At 39.6% G+C, this 21306-nt stretch overlaps 1 protein-coding gene across 2 annotated transcripts in view; it reads left to right on the forward strand.

The window, feature by feature from the left end:
• LOC138620928 (hyccin 2-like) overlaps positions 1-21306 on the forward strand; it is a 47679-nt gene that overhangs the window by 1043 nt on the left and 25330 nt on the right. For both annotated transcript variants that reach the window (XM_069698595.1, XM_069698596.1), the window contains exon 2: positions 15210-15294. The gene's annotated coding sequence lies outside the window, so the exon portion shown is untranslated. The remainder of the gene's footprint in view (positions 1-15209; positions 15295-21306) is intronic.

Here is a 21306-nt window from a genome sequence, read left to right on the forward strand (position 1 = left end):
CAAGTCTGCAAGGTAGATCAGTAGATTACAAATTATGGCCTGAATATACGTGTATGTAATATTTCCAGAGTGTCACTTCATAGCTGAACTCCACAAAACGTTGCAGCACATTTTTTTTTTCAAACGGTTTTATTTTGAAAAAAATATAAACGGAAGTTTCACATTTTTTTTTACCTTTTTCACATGATGCACAACTTTTTTTATTTTTTTAATTTTTTAATTTTTATTTTTTAAAAGTAAAAGTAGCAACACCACAATGAAAACAAAACTCAATTACAGGTAGAAGTCCTGCATTCACAGTTCAGGTAAAAATACATAAGTTCTGGCAGCAAAATGTACCTAAAGTATTTAAAGTAAAAGTATTCACGCAGCAAAATAATCCAATTTAGAGTGTTATAGTAATCAGAAATAGATTATTGCAATATTCCATCATTGACATGTACATGTGATTATCATTTTAATGCTATCATGTTGTAGGTAATTAAACTTATACTGTTAAAGTGTGTATTCTATGTATAATATGGCATATACAGTAATTGATCATATATTTTAGGTATATAAAAAAAGAAAAACTGCCAAATAAATGTAGTGGAGTGAAAACATAAAGTAGCACCAAATGGAAATTGTAAAGTACAAGCACCTCAACGTTTTACTTAAGTACAGTACTTGAGTAAATGCACAGTTACTTTCCACCACTGCTTTTTTAGGTTTCACTGTTGTCCATCTAAGACCAAGTTAAGGGATGCGTCTAATTCTCTGTGAGGAACATTACTTGCTTGAGTTACTGTCGAGTAAATCACTGTTATGTATCATAACTTCAGTGAAGCGGAAGTGTCTTTAATTAGTCATCATACCACCATAGCCGTAGCAGCCTCCGTGTTTCTACCCATCTGAATACATGTGTATGTGTATCAGTGGCCAAGTTATGTTTGTTATGTGAGCACAGACGCAGATCATTTCAGCAGCTTGGTGTTGCTCAAGCTTTGCACAAACGTTTTTTTAGCTAGAAATCTGTTTACAACCACAGTGCACGTACCTTCACCAGGAGGCTAAAGACGGGGATTTCGCTCATGCCCCATGCTGTTTAATAAACTATACTCTGACAGAACAGGGTGTTAAACTAGTCGTTCAGGGCCTGAAGTTACCAGCAAACAAGACTTTTTACAACAGCGTCATCACTTGCTCGTTTTATCGCTGCTCTGCCAGCTTCTCCTTGTTTTCTAGTTGTCTCTCCATATTGGGATGTTGCTGTTTCTGCCACTGACACCAGTGAGTTAAATGAATGCTGCCTGGAGGGATATTTGTCCATTTTCAGAACTGGCATCGGTAAAACTTAATTGAACGCTGTTTGGAGGTACATTGGTCTAAATACAAAATAATGGTGTAGCGGGCAAAGATGTAGAGCTGCAGATCCAGATAATTCCATGCCATCTGCTGTTCCTCCTCCTCTCTGCTCCTCCCTCGCTGTATCTCTGTCACCGTGTGTTTTGGGACGAAGCTATCATCAGAGCTGCGGCCTATTTCAGACTGAAACTCCATTTATCCACTTAATCTGTGTCTCCAGGAGTATGGAGTCATCTTCTGCTCCGTGTAACACGTGGATTGATAAGGAGAAGGCCCTCAAATGTACCAGATCATTTTGTGGTGTTAGGGAAGTCACACACACACTGTAGTTACAATTGTTAATGTTTCCAAAGACTCTTATAAACTTTATGTTGGCATTTAAGTTGACTTATAGTGTCGGACTTTCTTGGTTGGTTGCACATCTGCTCCAGTTGTGAGCATAAGACGACAACTCTAAACTAAACCAATTTTAACTGTAACTGTACTGAGTCCCATAGTGTGCTGCCTCCCTTCCACCAATGATGATGCACACGCTTAGGGGATCAAAGCTGTAATTAGCCTGCCATGGATTAGCAACGGGGACTATTTTCCACTGTACTCGCTCCCACAGAGCCAGAGGATCACACAGGCAACCGGCCCCCTGCCCTTCCTCTTCTTCCAGAGGAGAGAAGATGAATTGTCGTTGTCCCCGCGAGGCCAAAGCATGTGATGAACCTCCCAGTTCTGCCCTGGAGACTCTGAACATACAGCAGTTCTGCATTTCTGTGGTCAAGTCAATCAAGTCATGTTGGATATGTGATTGTCATGTAGCGAGAGCTGTGGCACTACTGGCTCACTGCACTGGCAGGTATGAGGTCTGCCTGTGTGTTGGCTGTCTCTCATGATGTACAGCATGTCTCCCCCATTGTCTCTCTGTCAGACAAACAAGAGTTCACATGTGGCGTAACAGCGTGATGTTTATCTCCCTCATTGTTTAACCTGCAGATTATTGTCTCTGTGAATCGGTGAGTCTCTCCAATGGCAGAAAATATCAATATCCAAATGTGATGTATTCAGATGGCTTGTGTTACATCATATATGACAAATAAATGCATAAAATCTTCATGTTTGAGGAGCTAGAAATACTATATATTTGGACTTGGTGATTAAAGTACTAAAATGAAAATCAAAATAGTTGCTGATTAACTTTGTCAACTAACCGAATAATTGACAACCTGCTGCGCATTAAGTTGTTACTGAGTTTATAGGATACATTGCGCAAAAAGTATTAATCGGTTGTTCCATGTTTGAGAAAGTAAAAGTGTAACAACACTGTGTAATGAAATAGCTATAGACTTTCACACTCACATACAGCAACATGAGCATGTGCAGGTCTGATGGAAAATGTTGTTGGCAAATGAGGCGCAACAATAATAAAAAAAAAAAATGCAAATTCATTATTTATTTGAATAAAACCAACAATTATGCTTGTGGACAGTGTATCAATAACATAAAAGGAGAGCAGTACACTGCTGTTGTTAAAATCATTACTCAAACTTTAAATCTAAAGTTTTTTTGACTTGTGACAGAAGATCACGTGGTTGCAGGGGAAGTATTAATTAGTGGTCCATGCTGCCGTCATTGGTGTTTGCATTGTGTGTGAATGTTTTGATTGGGTTAGATTAACTGATATCTCTTGGTGAAATGGCCAGAAAAGCTTTGTAACTGTCTTAATGTCGATTTAATAGCGATATCATGATCAGACTACGTATCGTTGGAGATTCTGGAGAGAGTAATATCATGATACAGCATTAGTAGTTTTAAAGACTGCAGTACAGTAAAGTGTTTAAATGCCAGTAAAATATTGTAACGTATGATTTGTTGTATATGGCCCAGCCCTTTGTGTTTACAGTAAGACTGGTTGACTTCAGTGAGGTGCAGGCTCTCACGTGACTCAGTGCACTACAGTGAGTGCTACGTTCACATCCCTCTATTATTGATATAGTTCTGAGTTGGAAGATCAAGTGGTTAAATTTAATCCACCTCTCTACCCTGACACAGTGAATAGTTAACTTGCAACAAGTATTTCCGCCCTGTTTAAATCGGTCTGGTACGCTGTTGATAGTGAGGAAAAAGATGCCTATTAATTGATACTTCTATTCAAGTTTTTGGCTGAAGTTACGCCATTGGTCTTGACGTCCTGTATCTGTTTCAAATTAAAAGCCCTCATTTCAAATTAAAAGCCCTCTTGTGTTTTATACACAGCGTAGCCATATACTAGGTTTTGACCTTGTCTTGTTTCTACTATGAAAATAATAAAATGGATATTGAATTCAGGACCTACAGCCTCAGAAGGCGGTCTATAGATTATTTTCCCATGTTTTTGATTTAGTTGTTTAGTCAGTAAAATACCCATTTCAGTTTTCTGGAGCCCACACTGATATCGTCAGCTTATTGTTTTTGGAAAAAGGCTTAGTTAGATGCTGTAACTAAAGAAAAATCAATCATTTGATAATCAGTTTGAGCACAAATAGAGCCTCAACCTCTCCTCTTAATTCATCCGCTGCTGTTTGTGTTGCTTCATATTAGACATTTGCCGGACGTCTGCAGACAGCTAGCGAGCGTTAGCTACACAGCAGTGTAAAATCTGTTGACTCTTTAGTTTACTCCAGTGATACTGACACTGATACTACTAATAACCAGATGATACTTTGTCAACAAACACAAATCAAGAGCTCCGATCAGTTAACAGTGTTAGAAAAGCAGCAAATCTTCACTTCAGAAGCCGGAGGCTGTGCATGTTCGACATTTGTGTTTGATAAATCACCCACCCTGCTGCTCTGCAGTACTGACCCAGAGTTCAACATAGCTAAGATGGTTAAACACCACATACGTTCTTGCGCAATGGGACCAAACTCATTGCCAAAGTTTGTGTGGAAGAAACGGATTTAGTTTCTGCGGGAGCGTCTCTCTCTGTGGCACAACATATAGTGTACGCTGTTAAAATCTATTACCTGTTATGTTGTTATTCAAGACTAATCCGCATAAAGTTACAGCTGGGTGGAGCAGATGGACCACATGACTCATCTGATGATAACCAAGTCTTGAACAAAAGGAAGCAACGCATCTTGCTGTTGAACTCAACACAGTTTACACGGGACAGAAAGCCTCCTGAACTTTACCCACTGTCACGAGGTCAAAAGGTGTGTGTGTGTGTGGTGGTGGGGGGGGCAACACAAGCTCCTTATGTATTATTGATATGGCAGGATGGTCAGTGTCTTTAAGTGAAGATAATGGGGTCATCGTACTCTCAGTCTCCGTTCTCTGCTGGGCTTTACCTTCCCGGCGGTCAGCTCTCTGCTCGGCTTGCTGATCACGACTCACCACCGCCTGTCTGAAGTTGAACAGATGCCAGAGGCTGGTTGATTCCAGGAGCCTTTGAATTATTGCCAGTTATTTGTTGTGTTATGATGGGAAAGCTGGAGAAGGAAGGTTGGAGGCTTTTGCTGAGGCCCTAAGAGATGTTTACTGATGAGTTTGTAACTTGTCCAATCAAAGCTATAGATAGATAGATATCAGTTCTATAGATATCTATATAAACAGTTAGTTAAAACCCAGTCTTCAGCTTGAAAGGAATGGGTTGCATAATTCCATTGTTTTTAGATGTCTAGGGCCTAAAATACCCAGAGTGACTGAGTGTTTCATTAGTAAGACAAAGAGTGGCCAAAACTCTGTGGCTAATGCTGATTAACTTGGCTCCAGTTGCAAGCAAAACTCTGTCAGCATCCAAGGAGTGTATTTCCTTGGTGTCCGCTGTAGTGCAATGAATGGAGACAAAATGCAGCCCACATTATTGGTGTTTTTAATTCTGTAGGAATCCGTGTGATTTAATAACTATTATGTGTGTTAGGGCCCTGGCTTGTGGTCTTGGCATGTCACGAAAGCTCAAGGTGGCCCATTGTTAGCAGACTGTTGAGCAGCTTATGAAGAACTTTTCCTCCAATTCTCTGGAGTAAAGTTAAACGCTGAGCTGCCACCACATACAAATATACACACACACACACACACACACACACACACACACACACACACACACACACACACACACACACACACACACACACACACACACACACACCATGCTCGGACTGTCAGCAGCACTGCTAAATGCTGTGGAATGTGTGGTCATGTGTCTGTAGTTTGAACTGTCAAGTGAACCTCTGACTGCCAAATCTTTCATTAAAAAAAACAATCCACTGCAATTCATGGTGCTTGTTTATTAGGTACACTTGCACATCCTACTATTAGAAATGCATTTCAGTATAATGCAATCAAATAGTGCACCAAGAGAAACCACATCTTGGAACACCCAGAGCTTTAAATCAAGACTTTTATGACACAGTCAACTACTCAACACTATCACCTTCGTGAGGATGGGAATTGTTCCTGCACAGTTTAATTTAATTGCATTTGATTGTAGAGCTGTTCCTACCTAATAAGATGGTATGTATTCCCTTGTACAGCTGACCTACGCATGATCCTATGTCTTCAGAACCGTTTGCGCTATCTCCCTATAAAAGCAGTAGTATTAACATATTGTATGTTTTGTAAACCAGAATGGAAAGAAAACTCGTGATAGAGAGAGAATTCAATTTACTGCTGTGGAAATGGCTTTATTGTGTAATTGTGCTGTTTTTCCCCTTTTTTAAGGAAAGCCTTATGAAGACATGATACTTGCCAGAGTTTCAGGGTCATTCAGGATTGGGCACCACACCTCCATTAGCTAGCATCTACTGATAGCATTGGAGGTGCTTAGGAAGCATTGGTAAATTGTAGCTTCTGGTGATAACTTGCGTTTGAGGCGTTGAGACATCTGTTAGTTGTAGCTACAGAAAACATCCTGAGTTACACTCTCCCCCTCTAAACCGCATGAAAACTATCGTAATATTTAATCTAATTTGCTTTTTCTTGAAATAGATTTTATAAAATGGCTATTGAAAAATTTACCTTTTAGGAACCAGAATCGAAACGAAGGTATCCACACTGGTACTGGTATAGAACATTTTTTATTAATATTCAATATTCTGCCCATTTAAGAATACCGGCACAAACTAAATGCTGGCAATTTGGCAAATGCTGTAAGCTTTAATAAGTCATGTCCCTCTTTCATCCCAATGCTAATATGTTAAGGCAAGGTGTCTGCAGGGCCTTGATTGTGTGTGTGCGTGCACACACAACATTTGCATTCAAAGCATTTGTATAGCTGAGTTTGAGGAGCAGGGGTGGGGAACAAGATGCTGTTGGCAGTCACCTGTGCTGTTGTGTGTTGTTGCTCACTGTCTAATTGGTGGAACATTGTGTGTATGTATGTGTGCGCGTGTGTGCGTGTACTCAGTTGCAACACGGGCCCATCCCAACCCGTCTGGCCCTGCAGCTGCAGCAGAGCTAATTTTAGCCCAGGATGTGCGTACGCCTCAGTTCCCCTCGCCTGGCCTATGAGAGATGAGGAGAGGATGAGGGAGAAACGGTAACCAATTTCTCACTCGTGCTTTCTCTCCTCTATGCTGTGCACCTATGCATTCTCTCTTTCTGTATTATGATCTGCTTGTTATATATATTTTGTGTGCCCAACAAGCAGTTTTTTTTTTTTTTTTGTATCCACGTGTCCTACGGGCCGAACAATTGATCTGCACAGGAACATACTGACTTTAGTTATTGCTGCCTGCCTGTTTGTGACCTTTACTCACCAAAAGTCCTTTCAGTCAGATAGTGTCTCACTGTGATTATGTGTCTGCCTCCACATCTCTATAACTGTGTATGGTCATTATTCTTTTTGGAGGACCGGGCAATGGGGTAATTTTCCAGCACATCTTTTTTTTTTTTTTTTTTTTTTTTCTATAAAAACCTCCATCGTGTTGCTGTGCAGACGGCCTACCCTACAGGTAAGTGGCTGGTTGGTGGTATGATTGAGAGAGGTACAGGGAGATTACAGCTGACTGGTTCACTGTAGTCAGGTATTAGAGGTAATCCCTCTACTTAGGGAACATGTCTGGATAAAGTGTGTGTGTGTGTGTGTGTGTGTGTGTGTGTGTGTGTGTGTGTGTGTGTGTGTGTGTGTGTGTGTGTGCGCATGTATGCAGCATGAACACATGCACCAAGTAAGTTAAGTACAACTCCCTTGTGACTTTGCCAAATGTCTTCTTGGAATGCTATTTGCATGCTAGGAAACCAAACGAGTGCATCCACGCGCGTGTGTTTTCTGCTAACTAATGCGTTTGCTCTTCGCTACCAGTTTATGTGCGTATCAGCAGATTGATCGCTCATTGCACACAACTACACGATATCGGCACGGAAGTAGCAGCACCTGAAAAGACACACGGCGTCTTGCACTGCAAATAGGGGACAATTGATCGTTGTATCATCATCATCATCTCACGGCAAAGAATGTCTGAGAAAAAAAACCGGACCACAGTGACCACCTGATCAGGCAAACGTATCGTGGAGTATATATCTGGCATCAAGTTCCTTTAGAATCCCTTTACTACAATTATATGGTGTTTGTTGTTTACGAGATTTATTTGTAACAGGGACCATGTACAAATAACATTATTCTCAAAAAAGAGGAAAGATGCTTTCTATGAGAAGTAGCTACTAGCTAATTCCCATCTGCAGCCCCTCGTCACCTTATATTCCTGTTAAATGTAATTTAGATTGCACAATATTTGCGAGCGTTATAGAACAGAACATTGAATCCCGCCTGGTCTATATCCGAGTCTGTGCTCTGACGTTACCAACATGAATCGATGAATTATTACACTCGCTGTCAATTGTTGGGTATTTAGTTTATCAGGGCCACGGCGGGCTGACTGGAAGGGAAAAGGACATTTATCAGAAGTGGCCCGAACAGGGCGGGCACAGAGCTTGCTCAAGTTCAATAATTCATGGCTGGCTGAGCTGACCTTGAAAAATCCCCCGTGTTGGACTGTTGAAACCTGGCACTGCTCATTTAGGGCAGAGAGGACAAGTTGAGACAGACAGATACAAACCCACATTTAGAGCACATGTGCAGCTGCCTTTTTTTTTGAAGAGCTTGTTTCCTGGTATAAAGAAGTGAATATTCACTTTCCAGAATGTCCAAAAGAAATGAGTGCAAACCACAGTCGGGACTGATGTTCATATTCATATTTTTGTTCTGACCTGATATAACACCAGAAAAAAAAATCTGATTTGTTTTGACTCTCCTCACTCATCCTCTGCCAACTTTGGTTTGTTAATTTACCTCAGTAATAACTGTTTATTTATTTTTTATTTATTGTACTTTATTAATCCCCAAGGGGAAATTATTTCGCTACAGCAGCCTCCCGAGGGGGAGCTTTTTTCTTGTGTTTATCAGTTTGACTGGAACTGCCGGTTCATGTGAAGTTGAAAATACATTTTAACAAACTTTTTTTTAGCTGCGGACTCCCCCCGCCCCCACTCGCTGGAGTTTTTGGAAATGGCCAACAAAAGCCCCAGATCAGAGGCAAATTGGCAGCGCTTCACCCCTGTGTGTGAAGGTCCACTAATGGGATCTGAGGGACTCCCCTGATGCCCAAAAGATACCAAGCAAAAATGTGTCTGTCAACTCGTAGTTAAAGAAATACCTGTGGTGCAGTTTCATGCCCTAAATAAGCTTATTAATCTTTTAGAGGAAAAATATCCTTCACTGTGTCACACTTTGCATCTTTATTTCATCTACCTACAGTCTGCTTTGATGGATATTTTGAACCCTCAACTGCTGCATGTGGTAAATGTCGGTGACTTTCTGGTATAGTTGTGTTAACTTTCGCTGTTTTTTCGTACAGACAATGTTTGGAGAATCAGGTGCAGACATTGTCGGGAGTTACGCTTTTATATATGTAGTGCAGGAGATTGCGCTCTCACCTGCTGGTAGTACTTTGTTTGGTTCAGGTGAGGGGTGGTGCCTGGGTAGACGGTAGTATGATAAAAGCATCATCAACTGACTGGCTGTGAATCTATGGACAGGGACCTGCTGTATTTTGACCCGCAGCTGTGTTCAACCAAGTTCGATTTTATTTTTATATTTTTTGGGATCATTGGTGACAAGTGAGGGGTTTCTTTAAAGAAACCCTCACAGCCTCCTATAAAAATAAAAAGATAAAAATAAAATCGAACTTGGTTGAACACAGCTGCGGGTCATTTTGACCCGAGGAACCTGGCAGGGTAAAGTCCGTTCACTGTCCAGCCCAACTGATTCGGACATTTGCATTCTCACAGTACAGGGTTGTATGATAGCAGCTTAAGCGTTTGTGTCTTTTCCATCACGTAGCAATGCTCGTTGAAAATGGAGTCTCTTGGAACATGATATCCAAATGTGGTTGATTTTTGTCCGAATACTTCAGTGGTGTTTTGGGCAGTTCATGACGGCTACTAAACTCACCAGTGATTCATTTAGCGGCAAAAACAACAAAGCTGCCGGCACTGCCGGGGCAAACGAGAAGCTGTGTCCTCAACAGGAAGGAATACAAGGTCAATGTTGAGGGATTTATCTTGGTTAACACATGTAAAGGTAATCTGTTTTTACTGCTGAAAATAACAAGGACAGACCAACTGTTTAAGTATTGCAGGACAATCTGGTGTCCCTGCTCTGGGTCCAGCAATGGTAAACCACGTGTAACCTTGTGTTTGTTTACACTGGTTTAATGAGTCACGTATACTCGTCTGATTCATCTGTGTGTAATGAATGATGAGTATTGTTAAATGTTTGAGGGAGCCCTTAGACTTAGATTTAGACTTTATTAATCCCACGCTGGGGAAATTTAGTCGTCACAGCAGTTTAGAAACACAAAAAGGGGAAAATACGTATACTGTACATAAATGAAGATGGATAAAAAAGAATTATAAAAATAAGGGCAATGAATAAGTACACACACACTCAAACTGTATACATAAAAAAATTAATTCAGCTTGGGATGAATGAAAAGTGTCAGGCACTATGAAATAAAATACAGTGCAGCGTTATTTTAGGGTGGTGTTGAATAGTCTGACAGCTGTCAGGACAAACGACCTTAGATCTTAGTGGACAGATTTCCATCAAAGTTTTATAGTTTCATGTCATGCTTTAACAAATTTATTATACCCACTTTAAGAGATTTGTTTACTCTGACAGTAAACTCACATACATTACATGACCTAGTTTTGTATTAGCATACAAGCCATTAAACTCGGTTGATTAGCATGTTTGTCAAGAGTTGCACAATAAGTCTATTAGAGTACTGCAGCTGCCGTCAGCCCTGTGATGCCCCCCCACCCCTCCTCCTCCTCTCCTCGCAGGATCAGCAGCCTTGGCCCAACATTATAAGATGATAATCTTGTGTTGTTGCTCTGAATTCTAGCACTGACTGATTGTGCGGAGGGATTTTTCATTCACCAGCTTCGCTAACAAAAGCAACACTGGTTGAGTCATGTGACCGCCGAGATTCCAGCCTCAAATATGAAAACAATCGTACACAAGAGTGTGATTAGTGAGCAGTTTGTTCTGCGCCCTCCTAATTGTGGTTAGAACGACATAACGCGTAGCACTTAATATCTGCATGACTGGGTGGCTCGGTGGCTATTTTCTCAGCTACGTACTCACCATTTGCAGTGTAAATAATACCACTGTTTTACCTCTATAATATAATCACGTGAAAAAACATATTTTGTGTTGAAAGTGTGCAATCTGATGAACTTAATATTTACTAAATTAATCGTTATCCAATGCTTCGGTTTATGACTAAATGATTGATGTAATAGTTCGATCTGATCAACTTCGGCATGTTAACATCATTGTGAACAATTTGGCGTGCTGACAATAACGTCTGATTTCAAAGGAGCAGTGTGTTGGATTTAATGGCACCTGGTTACGTTGCAGATTGCAACCAACTGAGCACCACTTGCCTCTGTTATTCCACGAGTGATTGTATGGAGGCTACAAAACTCCCAAAATATGTGAATATCCTCTCTAAAGCCGGTGCTGGGTTTGTCCCCTCTGGGCTACTGTAGAAACTTGGCGGCAAAACACAGTGGGCTCTGTGGAAGAAGATCCCACTCCCTGTGTAAATATTAACTTCTCACTCTAAGCTAATTAAAACCAAAACTAGTCTTGGCTTCAGATGATTGTACAGTAATGGAAACATAAATATGCCAATAGATCCACCAAAATACTACACGCTCAACCTTCGAGCAGCCTCTCAGCCGCCAGCGTGGTTTCGAGACTCTTGCTATGTGGCGCACATCATTAACTGTTCACTATTTTATATTTACTGTCGGAATTTTGATTCTGTAAATGTGCGTATTATACGGTGGTGTACTTTCAAAAAAATGTCACGGTAGAATGAAAAAAAAGTAGTGTCCATGCCATGAGCAGTCCTTTTGCAGTCCTTTTTAAACGGGCATTGCACAATTCAGCTGAGGATAACGCACAATGACAACAATCAATTTACTGTTCACTATTTCAACCACTGAGGGTTTATGAAGTAGGAGGTAGTGAAAGAGAAAAACACTGCGGCTGTGTTGTTTCCACCTCACTAAAACCAAGACCGTCTTAACACAGCAGCCCAAAGCACACTTCGATTTGTGAAGTTTCTCGTGTTTGGTTTTTGTAGCGAGCGTTTTGAGAGAGATGTTGATTCTGGCAAAAGTTCTACCTTTACCATTGCCTGACTGCAAACTCACAATGGAGCAAAACATGAAATACCCTTGCTGGGTTTGTTTTTCAACCTTGTCCACTGTAGCAGTGTGTTAACGTAGTGGTGATGTGGGCTTTGAAAGCGTTGTAAACAGGATGGGTTGGCACTCTCCTATTCCCCAGAGAGACCTGCCACAGGACAATGAGCACCTCCTGCATAGAGGAAGAGCGGCCCTCCAAGGAAGGTTTGCTTATTGTCATTCACGAGGCCTCATTAGGCGTTTGACATATTTAGCCAACAGTGACGGCTGCCTGGAGCGCACTGTTTACACGCAACTACTTGGATGAGATGGTTGCAGAGTAGGGAGGAATCACACCGCGTACGTTCCAGCTGATTATGACATGTTGTGGCCAAAGGGAAGGTTAGAAATCTAATTTTTGAAATCCTTAATAAGCTGTTGCTAGATGTTTAATATGTCTTATTATTGCCAGTTTAATCTTGATAATATGAGTTTGTAGTGGGGAGACTCTACCCCACATACTGGGCTTAAGGCCTAAGAAAGGCAAAATATTATTTTGTTAGTGCAACAGCTTTATACCATATAACTTGAGGCAAACAACATTTAGTTTGACTTGTATAATGATTCAAAGACCAATACTGCTGTTCAAATGACGCTGGTCTCTTCCACTTGCCGGATATTTACTATGACTTATTCAAATATATCTAACATGTTTACATTTCTTGTAGAAGGTGTGTGAAAGCCAACTGAAAAAGAAAAAAGAACAGACATTGAAGTCAATTTGTTTATTGGTTGTCAGATACAAATGATGATCTACTTGTCGTGCTGTTTGGACATATATTTACGCCAGGTTTTGGAGCAATGTTACTGTACAGAAAATTTAATTCAGGAATGCCTGTTTCTATTTGATCTTACAAGTTAAATGCCTGTTGAATCCTAGTACATCCCTACATTAATGCAAGAATCATGAAAGAATCCTATATCACCATGAAAGAACCAACATGGCCACAGATATTAGAGGTCTCATTGTTTAAACTCAGATTTCCTTGTCTTTTTTTCTGTTGTAAAGCAGGTCTAAGTGTTGTATAAATACTTTTAAAATATCAAAAAGCTCAGTTCATAGAAACCGTGCCGTTTGGACTTCCATAAGTTTGTGATGTCACAACCTCAAGCTGATGCCGGATATCCGCCCTCAGTACGGTCCACTGGCCAACCATTACCTGGAAGAAAACTCCAAGCAGATATGCCAGATCTGTCGCAGAGCTCGCGAGCTTCGAGGCCGAAAAAACCTGTGATTGGCCTGGACGTGCGTCACTCCGAAAAGAGAGGGTCATTGGTATCAATGCCCCTTAAAGACACAGACTCAAACCAGCCTGTTCTGGCTAAGCTTAAGAGACGAGATGTTAAACTATACTGAGATTATTTTTGAAACTTGAAATCACAAAAAATATCTTTGATATTAAGACAGCAAATGTAACACCTAAAAAGTCTAAAATATGGGATCTTTAAGAGATCACCACCACAATATAGTTTCATTTTCTATAGAACTAACAACAATTTCCCTTTCAAACCATATATTTCTCTTACAGGATTTTGTCATCTAACATGTAATCTTTTTATGTTTGTATGGTATTATTCACTCCATGTCCTTCTGGTCGTTGTCTTCACGCCACCTGGAGCCACTGTTACCCTCAGCTTTGATGAGTCATACACAATGAATACACTTTATCTATGAAGGGAAAATAAATACAGTCTTTACAGCTCTCAGTAGGCACACACATCATTTGTATATGGGACTTCTGCATGGTGATTTCCTTGACTCTGTTGTGATGAATTGATAATGTCAGATAAACCCAAGCCTGTGTTGACAATACTTAACCAGCGAATGAAGTGCTCAGTGATGTGGCGCTGTGTTCTTCAGGGACATGCAGCACTACATTGGGCTCTCCACAGCGTCTTCTCCTGTGTCACTGAAGCCTTGATTTATTCTGTCAAATACAGTAGATGCTATGGGTGTGGATCCTTCAGATGCATTTTTAGCAGGCGAGGACAACGAGTTGGCCAGTTGACTGTTGCTATGCAACAATAGGGAACTTGGAAATTGACTCCTTGTGCCATGACTCAGAATAACCTTAAAATAAAAAACAAAGTGTTTGCTGGGGAAAAAAAATGCAGTTTCCAATTTGAAACTAAAATCTTTTTGGGACGTTGCACGCCTGTTAGTAATGTTTTCGTGGATCATTGGTGCTGTTGTAGCAACCATCTGTTGGTCTCTCTTCATGTTGTCAGTTGACAACATGAATCATTGTCTTAAACTGATTATCTGTCATGTCTGTCATTTGCTGCCTACAGATTTTCCCTTTTCAGAAAATTAATATTCAATCACAACCATTCTATGAAGCACAGTTTGACATTTTGTGTAATGCCTTTCAAATTTTCAGAGCTGCAACAATTTGTCATTGAATCAGTTAGGGGAAGAAAAAAAAAAGGCAAATATTTGATGGTTACAGTTTCTAAGATGTCAGGATTTGTTTTGTTTCATGGTCTTACATTGTTTTTAGGCTGTTTTGTTTTCTGACAAAATGAAGCAATTACTGACATGTGTAGGATACCGTGATGGCCATTTTTGTTGTCAGATATTTTATAGACCAAACAATTAATCACTTAATTGAGAAAATAATTGGCAATTTTAGACAAAATAATTGTTAGTTGACACCTTGTGTAATGTAGAATCCTTTTTGAAAACTTCTGCAACATATGATACAGACGAGTATTACGTTATATAATCTAATTGTCTTGCGTCATTGGCTGCCAGATTATTGGAACAGCAATACAATGTGCAGCCTCGTCGCTGGAGCTGAATTTCCTGATATTTTCTTCTGACACTTTAATCACAGTTTGGGATCATACACAGGTGTCAGTTACTAAAAGTGATAAAACTGAAAGTATTTTCTTGTTTAAAAGGCTGCTGTCATTTTTGTTGTTGTATTCATTCCTGCATTTCTTTGTTCCACACGCACACTTTGAAATATATCTACATATATGTTGACCTAATCCTTAAGGGCACACAGATGGATCATTTCAGGCACTGTGAATTCAGTTTAATTTCTTATTTAGTGCAGATGACTGGTGGTTTTCCTCAGACAGTAGTTGATGATCTGATTGATTGGTCTTTTTCTTCTCCCTTGTTGTTGCAGGTGACCGTCAGTGAGTGACAAATGTGTGGCGCTGTGGAGAACCAATTGCCTCTCCCAGCGGAGATTTGAGTTCTGGGACACTGAGGTAAGCACATACCTCTAAAATGGCCTCCTATTCTGTTCTTTTGATAATTTTTTTATGCTTTATTTCTGCCTTTAAGCTACAAAATCTATTTTTAATTTACAATGTTATACATGTTATTTTTCCAACCTAGATTCCGTCATCCATTTCTTTTTTTAACCTGTTTTTAATCAATATTCAACTCAACGAAGGTTATTATTAGACTTTTTCGTTCACTGCATCTAGAACAGTTGTTACTTTCAATAAAAGATGCTGTGAAGTAACTCGACTTTGTCACTGACATGCTGTCAATATGAATTGTTGAGGCAAATCCTTCACCTGCATGTTTGTCAAAACATGAGAAATATTCAAAATGTGCATTTACATAAAGAGGATATGTGCTAGTCCAGGGGTGCACGTTTTTATTTGCATGTTACTTGTTGACAAATTAGTTATTGACAATTGTGTAACATTGGGCCTCATTCACCAAACGTTCTTCATAAGAAACATCTTCTTAAACCCCGCTTACACTGTTTTTGCGAAGATTCTGGCATTCACCAATGTTTTCTTATTTGAGATTTCTTCTTGAACAAAATCTAAGCACACTCAAGAGCACCTCTGAGTCCTGAAATGTTTGTGCCCACTTATTGGTTCATGTGTTTTCTTCAATTCAACAGTTGTATGATATTCTAGTATTTCGTATACAATGATATGTCTTTTATAATTCATAATTTTAATAATTATTTACAACGTTTCGTGGTTCTGAATTGTCACTACAATCTGAGGACCGGCCAGCAGATTTGCTGCCCAGGTTTGACAGCAGTAAATTGCTTGTTTGTAAATTTAAATTTATTAGACTTTTACAGTGTGATACTGAATACAGTACAATTAATCTCAAGAAGGAAACACATCACAAACAAACAAAAAAATCTAAGAGCTTTCACTGTATTTTTACTTTTTGTTTCTGGGATTGTAACCAGTGTTGAGGCCGTCTGTGTCAGTGTTTTGGCCGTTCTGGATCTGAGATCAGAATGTGGGTGCAGGTGAACAGGATGTGGGTGCAGGTCTGGAGGTTCTGCTGCAGGAGGGTTTGGTCTGCACGCTGCTGGTTAGTTTTACAGAATTGGTTTTGCGGCGTTCTCCTGACACAGCGTTCAGTTAACGAGCAAAAATCAAATGCATTTTTATTTAGTTTTAATTTTACATCCAGTACTTGCGCTACACCATTAAATATGACAGCGATTTTACTGTTCAGTTCCTGCAGCAGCACCTCTGCTTCAGAACTGCTGAAGTTGTTCTTCCTCTTGGAGTCCGCTGCTCCGCCGGCGTCATTTACGTTTCTCTCAACTTTTCTCTTCTCCCTCCCTTTCTGTGACTTCTGTGCACACGGCACTGCAGTGTCATGCCCTTTTATGGGCATTAGCAGGGTGTTTAGTTATGCTAATTAGGAACAACTGTCAAGCGCTTTCAACTTACGAGGACTGTGGGATTCATCGAGATAAGAACACGGGTGCGAACAAATCCGGGGTTTAAGAACGCGTCGTGAATCTGACGTAGACTTTTTCTTTAGAAGAAATTTAAGAAAATTCTTCAGAAGATTTTGGTGAATGAGGCCCATTCTTCCTATCCTCTGATGTATGACTGCTGTTGCAGATGTTTTATCCTGATTAAGCACTTTGTTTTCTTCCCTCTCATTTCATTGTCTTTTTAATGCTTTAAAAAGAGCAACAAAACACTGAGTTAACGTAAAAAATTCCCTCTGAGGGATTAATAAAGTATCTATCCATCCATCTATCCATTCATTTCAGCATTATGGTGACATATGGAGGATAACAACAGAGTTTATCATTCATGTTTTAGATCTTCAGAGAGTTTAGATGTGGCATATCAGCTCTGACCTGCTTCTTACAGCACTTTGCCTTTTCATATACTTCTGAGAGCGATCAAATCTAAATTGTTTTCACAAAACGAACAGTTGTTGTTGGTGAATATATGCCACTGCCTAAAAGTCACTTGACTGCTGTTCCCATGGTAACTCATAAGCCTGCCCTGCCGGTAGAGAATTTCACCTCAGTGAGTCTTTGACAGTTTGACAAGCTGGAGGAAATGAATGAGTCAGCCTTTCATAAAGAGCTGAACTAGCTTCCTAAATGGAGCCTTTCAATTCACCGACTCAGATTTAAGCAATGTACTCGCACAAAAAGATTTCAAAAGTTCACATCATCATCTGCTCCGAGCCTCAGCAGCCACGCAGCAAATCAGATATCTTCCCCCTCTGAGCCTGTTTTGTAACATTTTCATGCTTATCTGCGCCACTCTGAGAGATGTGTATTATTATTATTATGGTGGATCTGGTTCAAACGGGATCCTCTAAATTAGGGCAGCATGATTCTGGATAAAATTAAAATCATGATTTTCTTTTTGTTAGAATTGATCATGATTATCTCTCAGGATTGTTTTTCAATATAAATGTTGATAGCACTTATTTTCCTGATTTAGAAGGAAACATCCACTTTGAGCAACAAATAACAACACGGTGTCACAACACGTGATGCAGAGCAGCAGGAAGTGGGAGTAAAATATTTAAGCTACAAACAAGAGTGTTCCCTTTCTGTTGTCCAAAGAAATGCAGCAGAATATGTCATTTAACCATGATCGATTAATTGTGAAACCCTACTCAACATGCTGGTGTGACAAAAGGCCAAATATGAGAATCAGAGGCCAACAAGCTGTCAATCATGAAGTTGTCGCTGTGTCTATAGTATCTGTAGTTTTGTAGGTTTCTGATCTCAGACTGACGAAGCTAGCCTTAAGAGAAAAGAACAATACAATGTCAACTGACTTCCATGTAGCTCAACACAGTCTTCTTCTGTGTTTACAGTGGGAGCAAGGGAATTGTGTGTGTCATGCCATGCTGTGGATCCACGTCAAACCCACAAATAGATCCTACACATTACGCCCAGTTCAACTTGCAATCAATCAGGCCCGATTCACAATCAAAGCATGTTGGGACAAAATAAAGAGGCTGCAAGAAACATTAAACATAACAGACATTGGGACAGACAAAAAGGTTGGGACGCTGTGTAAAATGTAAATACAAACAAAATGTGATGATTTGAAAATAATGTAAACCCATATTTAATTGAAAAGCAACCAAAGACAATATTCAAAATGAGCACATCTTTTTCATAAAGCAATACCATTTATCAGCTTTAACACTTGATATATTGTCTTTGGTCTATTTTCATTTAAATATGAGTTTACATGATTTGCAAATTGTGGCAAATTATTGCATTGTGTTTTTATTTACATTTTACACAGCGTCCCAACTTTTCTGGAAACAGATGTAAATGCAGAGAGGCCTGAGAGTTTGTGTATTTTTTTGTTCTGGGCTGTAATTATTTGGGTATAAGATTAAACGGGTGCGTCAACTTTATGGCTTACTGTGGGAGTGAGCATTAGGACTGTGCACGTGCAGTTTTACTGTTTCAGGCTTACAATATTTTAGCAGTACTTACTAAATCTGACAAGTCTGTGTGTGTATGTTCCCAGTTTTTCCGACACGCACAGTTTTTTTTGTGTTGAGTCTAAACAGCATTATACGTCTTAACTGCCTGGCTGTCTGAATAAGTGCCGACTTAATCTCCTCGGTTGGAGTTGATTCAGCTTTGGTAACTTGTACAGTTTAAAATTAATTAAGGATACGGACCCAGATACAGCTGCAATAACTTTACCAACAACATTTTTCTGTCACATGTTCCATGTTGTGGGAACACGTGTTTGTGACGAGGTAGGAACAAAAGACAGGGTTATGATTGACTTGGTTAAATCTTTACAGACCTAAAAGTCTGGACTAAGGTCCAAACCAAGGTTAATGTTTTTACATATTATAGTTACACCCCCCCACCATGTGACCATGTGCTACAGTGGCTAATTTTGACTTCTACTCAGGTTCATTTTCTACTTCTGTTCTTTAATGGTTTATGATGACCTGCATAAACTCTGTGTACTTTGTCCAAAGTCTGAACCGTCCGGACTGAGACCAGCACTTTTGGTTGAACCCAAATTTTGTTAGGATCCAGTCACACCTGCTGTTTTGGTTTGGACCAAAGTGAAACGACCAAAGGTGCAGGCCAAACTTTATAGGTATGACAGCACCCTTAGATTAGGACATAAATGTGGTCAGTACTTAAAATATCAAAGTGAACTCGCAGGCAGTGAGGAAACGGCTCATTGCCAAACAGTTGAGTCTGTATTTCTCATGCATCTCTAGCCTGTGGCATTGTGACAGTAACCATAATAACAGTTCAAATATCCCAGATATATTCTCATAACAATACATGCAACCACAATTACCTGTCATACCATGGTGGTGTATCAGCATGCATTGGATCTATGTTAAAACCCTTTTATAATGGCCTACTTATGACAGTTTCACAACCCCGGTATTTGATAAAAGGACTCAGAGGTGTGTGTTTAATGCAGATAAGAGAATCAGTGTGTTGGATGTGAAAGAGCATCTGAGGATCAGCCAACAGGCCTGAGATGTTAAGTGGGATCTTCCCACTTTGAAATGAGAATATATGGAGCTAATCCATAATCCTTTCAAATCAAAGCCACAATAATCTGGGCAGCAACGAGAGCAAAGGCTCCAGTGTTATCACAGTTTAACACAGGAGACTGAGGTAAGAAACCACGCTCATGTTTCTTTCAATGACTGTTTCATAACGGAACCACGTCCTTGAAGTGACAAAGAAAGAAAAACTAGTTTTTTTCCTCGAGAAGGAACTTGAAGATCATTAAATCAATTGTTGTCTCATATTTACAAAAAGTAGAAGAATGATTCAAATGGCACCCAGATTTTGTAATTTAGGTGACAATCGAGGATTCTTTTTTAGCTGAAAAGACTTGAACCCAACCGATTTATCTGTTGGCCAGTTTTATCGCAAATATAACAACATCGGCATATATATTATCCATATAAAAACTTTTTTTACTGAATGTAATGCAATTTAAAAAGTTCTTTTTGAAATTGCTAATTTCGTCTTCATTATTATTAAATTCCCAGTGAAGTTCACTGTTTCAATGCACTGATATAATTTTGCACAATAAGGTTTATCGCTAAACTGTAAAATAGTCTGCCTCCATTACATATCTTTCTCCGAAATGTTAGATAACCACATTTCGGTCGATATATTGACGTTGAAATTCGTCCAAATATTGCTATTGGCATCGTCCCCAAAACAAAATCCAGTATTGATTGCTGTAGAAAGGACTCCTATCTACAATGTTTTCCCAGTTGTGCGTACTTGCTGTTAGAGAAGTTAAATGTAGCTTAGTTATTGTAAATTTGAGGTAAAGTTTAGTTTCCTTTCCATTTAGGATGTATTTTTTACTTAAATATGCATCCATCAAAGTGGATGAATATAGATTTCAACTCTTGGACTTGGCAGGTTTTTGTTGTTTTCTGCTTTTGGCCTCCATAAAGGTAAAAAAACAACAACAACATAACAGTTTTTGGTGAAGGGTGTTGAATCAAGGCCTCGATTGTAGCTACAGTGTGAATCTGCCGTTATATAAGCATTTGTCATTTTAGGCAGCTTGATACACTGGGCCTCTTACTGCATCACCTACAATCTGTATCCAAACTGTCACTGGAGCCTGTGACTGTTCAACACCTCTCACACACACACACGCAAACTCTCCCTTGCTGAGACACATGCCTCATTCATTGCAAACCTTTTATGGGATAAATAATGAGAATATATTTTCCACGGCATGAGTTATGGCTTGTTATTTTAAGCTGGAGGTTAATTTTAGCTGCTAGATCCAGAGAACAGGACCGGGGATAACTGTACGCTTACAGCCTGAGACCCAGAATATGTTTGAAGAAACCAAAAGCTGTTTGTTATCTCATAACTCCGGCTTCCTGGGATTGTAAATCATAAAGATGATAATCTTAATGCTGAATTTTCTTAAGTATGATTTTTATTGGGTTTTTGCCAGTTCTAGATTTTAACATCATTCTTCTTTCCA

The sequence above is a fragment of the Brachyistius frenatus genome, unplaced genomic scaffold, assembly GCF_029030835.1.
Source record: "Brachyistius frenatus isolate BFR_SWC_R1_liver_20210118 unplaced genomic scaffold, ASM2903083v1 Contig_27, whole genome shotgun sequence".
Lineage (NCBI taxonomy): Eukaryota > Metazoa > Chordata > Actinopteri > Embiotocidae > Brachyistius > Brachyistius frenatus.